The 8,464-nt window shown below is 37.9% G+C and overlaps 1 pseudogene; it reads right to left on the minus strand.

Annotated features, from left to right (window-relative positions):
* Positions 1-281: 281 nt before the first annotated feature.
* LOC143614984 (receptor-like protein EIX2) lies at positions 282-7,220 on the minus strand (annotated as a pseudogene).
* Positions 7,221-8,464: the final 1,244 nt, after the last annotated feature.

Genomic DNA, 8,464 nt, shown 5'->3' on the forward strand with positions numbered 1-8,464 from the left:
ACTAGGAAAGGATTTAACGAGAGGCTTAGAGAATGAAAAGTGAGTCTGGTAATTTAATTGTTACGCTGCCAGTTTTAGTAAAATATGGTTTGAAGTACATGTCTATTTAAACTGGCCGGCATGTTCGCGTTCAGCTGGTTCGAACGGCTTATACACCCTGGCATGCCGGCATATAGCCGAAAAATCAGCAGACCAAACAAAATGTGAATCTCTGGAACCGACATCAGTAGAATCACTCGGCCCAAGAGAAGTGGTAGGAAAAAGGATTGTAGCCTGGTAAACTAAAAAGGCGATAGCCCAGTAGGATCAATAGACGACCCAAACCCGGATTCACATGGATCATAACCTTCTAACTGATCAGTTTTCCAATTATAAACCCTTGACGCCTCAAAAGTTGTAAGCGGCAACGCATCTGTTAGGATTAAACTCGCACACGAAACTGAACACAAACACGAGGATTTAACGTGGTTCAGTCTAAATTGACCTACGTCCACGGATGGCAACTAGGTATTCTTTATTGAGTGACAAAAGATTACAAGTACACAGCATTGTTTAAATAGAGACTGAACTAGGGTTTGTAAATTACTGAACAAGAAATCTGAACTAGGCTTGGGCCCGCCTGCCCGCACCCATCTCCTCTTTGACTTCATATAATAAACCGGCCCGAACAAGGCCTACGAACCCAACCGCATCATCAGATGGCCGACATTCACCACCGCGGCTGTCACCAACGCTACACACACCGTCTCTGCCTCCGCAGCTAATCTACTCATCTTGATTATGATAAGTCAACTGAGTAAATTAAACAAATATGTGATGAACCTGACAACATTTAGAGACTTGTCTCACATGATTAATTAAATAATATCAGATATTTGTTTTTGACATTCAATATTATATTTTCCACATGTCAATATTTTGTGGGACACGATTACATTTCATGTACATTATATATAATACATTTTATTGTTTCTTACATCTTAAGGTAATGGATAACAAGTCACTACAAACATACCAATAGCATATCAATATGGACTTAGCTAGACCTCTTTGTGAGACCTGCATGTGAACCATATGTATTAATTGTAGAACAAATATTAATGCTAATTAATAAATGGGATAAACTATAAAATTCATATATACTAACAAATATGGAGTTCAAATTGTTGCACTAAACTGCTTAGATTTTTATTAATGTTGCATGTTTGTTTGTTAATTGTTTTATAATTCTCCATATTCATAAACGTTTAACATATTTTACACGTTTATGTGTGAGAAACTCGATAAAAAACTGCACAATATTTTCGAACATTGTATTTATTTTGCTTCACAGATCACAAAATTTTAGATGGGCAATCGTGTTCGCTCGTCGCGGGCATGCACATTGTCGTGCGTGCTTGGATCGAGGTGTTTGATTAAAATACAAGTAGGAGTTTATCATGTACGTGTGTTGACTCACTTTCTATAAGCAATTTCAAGGTTTGATCGATCACCCACCAATTTTGAACAAATTCTTACCCAAGTTCAAAAATTATATTCATTTCAAGCACATCAGTTTATGGAAACATATCTCATTCATCTTTGGTCTACTTGAGGCACTTCTTTACCTCTTTCCGAAACTCCCTGGTTTTAAGAATACCCGAACCCATGGATAAACAGTTTACAAATATAGTTGTTTGTATAAAATAATATTGGAAACCATTTTTTCCACTAAACTAAATTCAACACATGAATCACACCATAATTTTCGAATGAACTCATTATTTAATCGCACACAAAAACATATATGTTAACATATAAAAATCAGTTTAAAACACAACTGATACCTGATGCAAAGTTTTTGGGTTTGGTCAGATTAAATAAGAATGCAATACAAAAGTAAAATTTTGGTCAAGACTTACGGAAGAATAGGCGATAGAGGAAATCTTGAAGCTTCAACCAGATTTTTTCAAGAAAATGATAATATGCAATTCTCCATTGTCTGCTAAAGAACAACGGGGCAAGAATGCTCCAGAAACCAACAACCAATCCAACAAGTGTAACTATCGCTAGGATCCAATCGATGCCATTAGATTCATCATGCCCATCGGTAGTTGTAAGGCCAAAATGTGACTTGCGATATTAAAGTATGAAACCCGTTATATATTTACAGTCAAGAAAATAATGTCGACGAGAGGTCCGGACACGATACAAGAGCTTCGGGACGCGCATTTAGCTTCAATGGGGAAAGCTTCTAGAATGTTGTTTTTCATAGTGTAAATCATCCACCAATGGGAGCTCACATTGGGTGGGTCGGTTTGTGTTTAATATATTAAATCTTTCAACCGATAACGAGATCGTTCTTATACTTTATATTATTTTTATATTATGTTCGGTCGTTTGATTTACCGCACCCGTCTCGAGCAAAATTATCAAGAACAAAGCCGTTCGTTGTCGGATCCGGCGGTTTCGGGACCTACAATTGGTATCAGAGCGAGTCGAATCAATTGATTCAACTTGTTCTTGATATTCGGGTTCTATTTCCGCTATTACCCGAACCGAGACGTTAATTCCGTTGAAGTTTTGAAAATAAAGTTAGAAGCTTTGAAATAAAGTTTGAAGATCTAAGAAAATAAAGGTGTTTGAAGTTCGTCTCGTTTGCCGATCCGGATTCGTAGCCGGTTTTAAGCTGTATGTATGAGAGGTTTGGAGAAAAGGAGAGTCCGGAGCTGCCTCTCCGGCAAGACTCCGCCGGCGGCGGTTTGCCTGGTGGTTAGATCTAACAGTCGGCGGGGTGGTGAATATGATGGATGATAGTTGGATCTCCGATACCTGTATGAATGATGGTGTTTGGAGAGTGGCCTGTCGGAGCTCGGTTCTCCAATCCGAACATGGTTTTTCCGACGGTTCATAATGGAAGATGGAAGTGGCGGCTGTGGTGACTGAAACACAACTTTCCGGTTTGGATTTGCTGGTAACTATTAAGAATAGCGGTGAAGATGGATGTTACCGGAATACGATTTCCGGTGGAAAGTCAGGGGACCAGAATGTTGGCTGCTAAAAAATGTTGATAGGTTTCTCGTTCTCAAGCTAGACATTATTTTGGTTATTGTTTTGGGCTAGGTTTCATCAACATGGGCCTAAGCTGGTAATGGACTGTTTTTAACATGGGCCTAAGCTGGTAATGGACTGTTTTTAATTTTTCTTTTGGGTTGGCCATATAACCTGCTATGGGCCACAACTGATATGGGCCCTATTATAAACAATTGTTGTGGGCTGCTGAACTTGTTTATTTGGGCTAGTGTTTTCAAAATATTTTTTGGTCGGTGAAATTAATAATGTTTGGGTTGACCAAACTGGAGAAAGTCAAATTTGTTTGGGTTTTCGTCATTGTTTAACCGTGTTCAAAGCATGTTATTTCTATATTATTTTCAATGCATTCGAGAAGTTGGACCCGAAAGGTGAACTTCGAACAAATTAATAATCTTTGCCATTTGATCGTTGTCCCCGGTATTTCATCAAGCTCTTCTGAACCTATATTGCTTAAGATCCGAGATGGATAAAGAAGTGAGAACGTCTTCATGAATGAATTAGGTGGATCATACCTTGAGGGGTGATTGAAGAAGCTTCGGTTATCGGGTTGATTTGTGAAAATGAGAGACACGGTTCGACGATGTTTTGAGATCACAAGTCAAGGGGGTGATTGTAAGGTTAAAATGTGACTTGCGATATCAAAGTATGAAACCCGTTATATATTTATGGTCAAGAAAATAATGTCGACGAGAGGTCCGGATACGAGACGAGAGCTTCGGGACGTGTGTTTAGCTTCAATGGGGAAAGCTTCTAGAATGTTAGTTGTTTGGCTATAAATAGAGCCTTATGTTGTTAGTTTTATTGTGTGTTTTTCATAGTGTAAATCATCCACCCAATGGGAGCTCACATTGGGTGGGTCGGTTCGTGTTTAATATATTAAATCTTTCAACCAATAACGAGATCGTTCTTATACTTTATATTATCTTTATATTATGTTCGGTCGTTTGATTTACCGCACCCGTCTCGAGCAAAATTATCAAGAACAAAGCCGTTCGTTGTCGGATCCGGCGGTTTTGGGACCTACAGTAGTCCCCTTGGGGTCGCCATTATCTTGTAAACATGCTGGTAAAGGATCCCCACAAAGCGCATTTCCAGTGTAACACAATTGGCTGAATGTTTGAAGTTGACGGCCTGTTGGGATTCTTCCTACAAGATTGTTGTAGGATAAGTTCAAGCAACCCAAAGTAGTTAATAGTGACATGCTCAAAGGAATATTTCCTTCAAGATGGTTCATTGACAGATCTAACGATTCAGGCGTTCCATTTTGATTGAAGGAGTTGGGAATTGTTCCAGTTAAATTATTGTGTGACAGATTTAGGAACCGCAACCCCAAAAGTCCAACAAGTTCATCAGGAATTGACCCCGAAAACCTGTTATCAGAAAGGTCCAATGAAGTGACTAGATAAAGTGTGGTGCTATATGTATAAGCATTTCCCTTTGTCACCAACGATTCTGTAATTATTGTATATTTAAAAATCGGACCTGTTGTCTCACTTCCAGACATGACGGAAAAGTTTGTAAAGCAAGTCGGTAGGTTCCCAGAATGATCACTATGAGCAAGATCCAAGATCTGAAGAGAGCTAAGATGGCATATTTCATCTGGGATTTTACCTTCCAACTTGTTAGAATGGAGACTTAGAACTCTCAGACTTGTATTATTTCTCCCTATTGATGATGGTATTTTGCCCATCAGTTCATTTTCTGCAAGCTCAATGACTGACAAGCTGGTGGAATCCAGTAACCATCGTGGTAGGTTGCCGGATAGCCTGTTATCATCCATTTCCATTGATCGTAAGGAAGAAATATTTCCTAAAGATGATGGGATTATACCTAAAAATTGGTTTTTCTCTAGGTTCAGAATGACTAGATAAGGATATTTCATCCAACAATCTGAGATAAACACCTGACATGTTATTGTTTGCTAGATTAAGAAATTCTAACCAAGGCTGTTCGTGAATGCCAGAACACACGAACTGCTCTAGAGATCCTGAGATTTTATTGTTAGAAAGATCCAGGAAGGTCACCGTACCGAAATTACTAGGTAAGGTACCATGTAGTCGGTTGTTACTTAGATCTACTGTTGCAAGAGGTGTAAAAGAAATAACATCTCCCAACTTTCCTTGAATGTTGTTGTGGGATATATTCAAGTAATCTACAGTAGAGAATATAGTCCAAAACGAATTGGGGATGGTGTCCGATATGTTTGCATTGGATACATCTAAATATGTTAAGTTTTTTAGCAATTGAATCCATGAAGGAAATTAAGGGCCTAAACTGCAAGAACCTACTCTCAACGTTTGGAGTTTCAAAGGTGGAATCCAGTTGTTAACATTTAGCTTAAACACCAACTTGTTATCCCCAACCGACAAAGATGTCAAGGATGTTAGATTGACAAAGTGGTTTTCGGTCAAAATACCTGTTAATGAATTGTGATAAACACTTAGATCTTGTAGTTTGCTGAGTCGTCCAATACTTTCAGGAAGACTTCCATTCAACATGTTGAATGAAAGATCCAGTAAGTTCAACGATGATAAGCCACCAATCGTATTTGGGATCGAACAGGAGAATTGATTTTTACTGAACCATAACTCCTGCAATAGTGACAAACTTCCTATAGAATCCGGAATGGTCCCTGTTAATTGATTGTAAGCAAGATCAATCAGATACGGATTTTTCAAATTTCCTAGCCTTTTAGGTAGAATACCCGTTAATGAATTGCGATTAAGCGCTAGAGATGATAGTTTACTGAGTCGTCCAATACTTTCAGGAATGGCCCCTGTTAATTGATTAAAAGAAACATCAATCTGGATCAGATTTTTCAATTTTCCTAGTCTTTCTGGTAGTTGACCAATCAGATCATTACGACTGAAATCTAATACTTCCAACTTAGGTGACTCACATTCACAAAACCCTTCAAGAAGCTCTGACACATTGCCAGAAAAATGGTTAGATGACAGATCAAGAGCAATGATGTTGCCAGGATTACTTAATGATCTAGGTATCTCCTCAACAATCGAATTGTTCCTTAAGTCAACATATTCAATCAAAGGCAAGTTATGTAGGTAGCTTAGAATCGGTGAAGAAATATCACAGTCAGTAAGATAAAGAAAACGAAGATTACTTAGGCCAGACAATCCATTCAGTAAGGATGAAGAATTCACAAAAGTGTTTCCTGAAAGACGAAGAGTCCTTAAAGAAGGCATGCTATGGAAACCACCATGAGTTCCGGCAGGTACACCACTAATAGAACAAGCAGTCATACCTAATAAAGTCAAATTACGGAGGCTGAAAATCCACCCAGGAAACATATTGACAAAGTGGTTATATGAATGATCTAGAACAATGAGGGACAGAAAACTAACTGTTGTTGGATTACTATGCAACTGATTTAACCAACTATAGGAAAAATGAAGCTCTAGCAAAGAAGTGAGGTTGCTGACTACCAGAAACCAATCTGAAGCTTTTGTGAGATTGGTGCCACCCATATCCAGGTATTGCCATCCTTTAAGATTCTTTAGCCATGCTAAGCTTTTAGATTTGGCATCATAATTGTCGCAAAGATCTAGGACACGCAATGTTGATAGATTTCCAAGTTGGTGAGGAATTTCCCACCAAAGTACGAGTATGAGAGGTTAAGATATATAAGATTTTGGAAAGAACCGATGAATGCTGGAATCGAGCTGCGCCCGAAATCGTTCCAGCTCAAGTCGAGGTGTCTGAGATGTAACAAGTTGATCACTGATGGACTTATGGATCCTCCTAACGCTTGTTTCCTTGCTTCTTGAAACTCATAATCGTTGTGAATAAGTACTCCATTAAATAAGTCAGGTCCACGAAGATGAATCTCGTGGACATGACTAGTGATATTGTCGCAGACGACACCGGACCAACTACAACAGTCTTTGCCTACCCAAGAAGATAGACGGTTTGCATGGTCTGTGAGATTGCTCTTGAGATCCATAAGAGCCAACCGTTCCGTGGGTATGCATAGAACAGGATCTGAGTTTTGATTACAAAAACAGATGTTGCAAAGTGACGAAAACAAGAGAAACCATAGGCAAGATGAGAAAAAACATACAGGAAGAAGTGTGAGAGTCTTCATTGTGTTAATGATTAATGGAAAGGGCGATGAGATATGTGTGTGTGTGGTGGTGGTGGGCGGGTGAGATATATGTGATTTTAAATTTTTTTAATTAGAAAACCATTTTATTAAATTTCCTTTTGTCCGTGAACTTCTTTATCAGTGTTTTGCAACCATAAAAAAGACTGCCTATATCTTTCTAACTAAGCTAGGATGTAAACAAACCATATCAATATATTAGGCAAAATCAATAAAGACATTCTTATCTTAAAACCAGTTTCTCAATTACATGCTTGAACAAATGAAAAGAGTTATCAAACACTCCTATACTATAATAACCATACACAATTACGAAGTTAAGCACTGACGTTTCCCTACAGCAACAACATTGGGTACTAAGGTTTAAAAGTTGCAGGTATGGGTACTAAGGTTTTAATTTTGTAACAATGTTATGTACTAACTTTAATTTTCATTAAAAGTTAAAGGAATTTGCGTCAACTCGTCATCGTAACGCTCAGGTTTACCAATGCCCATGCTTCAACGTTGGCATTTTACCAACGCCCGAATTTTACTGATCGAATGTTTTAAATATTTTAATTTTTTTTGTATACTAATCTTTTTATATGTTAATTCAACAAATTTATATTTGGGGTTTTAATAAGATAACTTTACTAACGTAACCAATACCCACCGAATATGCGTCAACTCACTACTGTAACACAATACTGTGTTTTATGGGCCGAATTAATATTGTTTTAATATGGTAATTTACAAAATAATACGCTATACGGGCGCCGCCACTATTTTTTTAAGTATCTTAATATGATGAATTTATTTTTTTAGGTTTAGTTATAGTATTGTAACTGTAGGTCCCTACGGGGTCGGATCTAACAACATGTCTTTGATCAACCAAACTTGGTGTTAGAGGAATATCACACCAAGCTACCTTTGGTCTCAGATCTTTGAGAGTTTATTTTCGGTGTTAGAGTGAGAGTGAGAGAAAGCAAGAACACAAGAATAAGATTGGACAAAAGACTTGTATTCTCATGACATGCTTCCCTATTTATAGGAAGCATGTATGAGAATAATATATTCATTTCACTATGCCCATTGGGCTTCTTTACAATGTCCTTGGGCCCAAATACATACAAAAACATAACATAAGCCCAAAACAAAATATCCAATACAAAAGACTTTAAATATACAAAATGAGGCCCAACAATCTCCTCTAGTCTTTAGTATTGGAAGCCGTCCGTGTCGTATTCCAGAATCCCATCCTCATAAAGTGGAAGTTCAACAAGTCTCCTGACG

This window comes from Bidens hawaiensis, unplaced genomic scaffold, assembly GCF_021521415.1.
Source record: "Bidens hawaiensis isolate Kalapana, Puna unplaced genomic scaffold, B.hawaiensis_p1.1 tig00002306_1, whole genome shotgun sequence".
In the NCBI taxonomy this organism is placed as follows: domain Eukaryota; kingdom Viridiplantae; phylum Streptophyta; class Magnoliopsida; order Asterales; family Asteraceae; genus Bidens; species Bidens hawaiensis.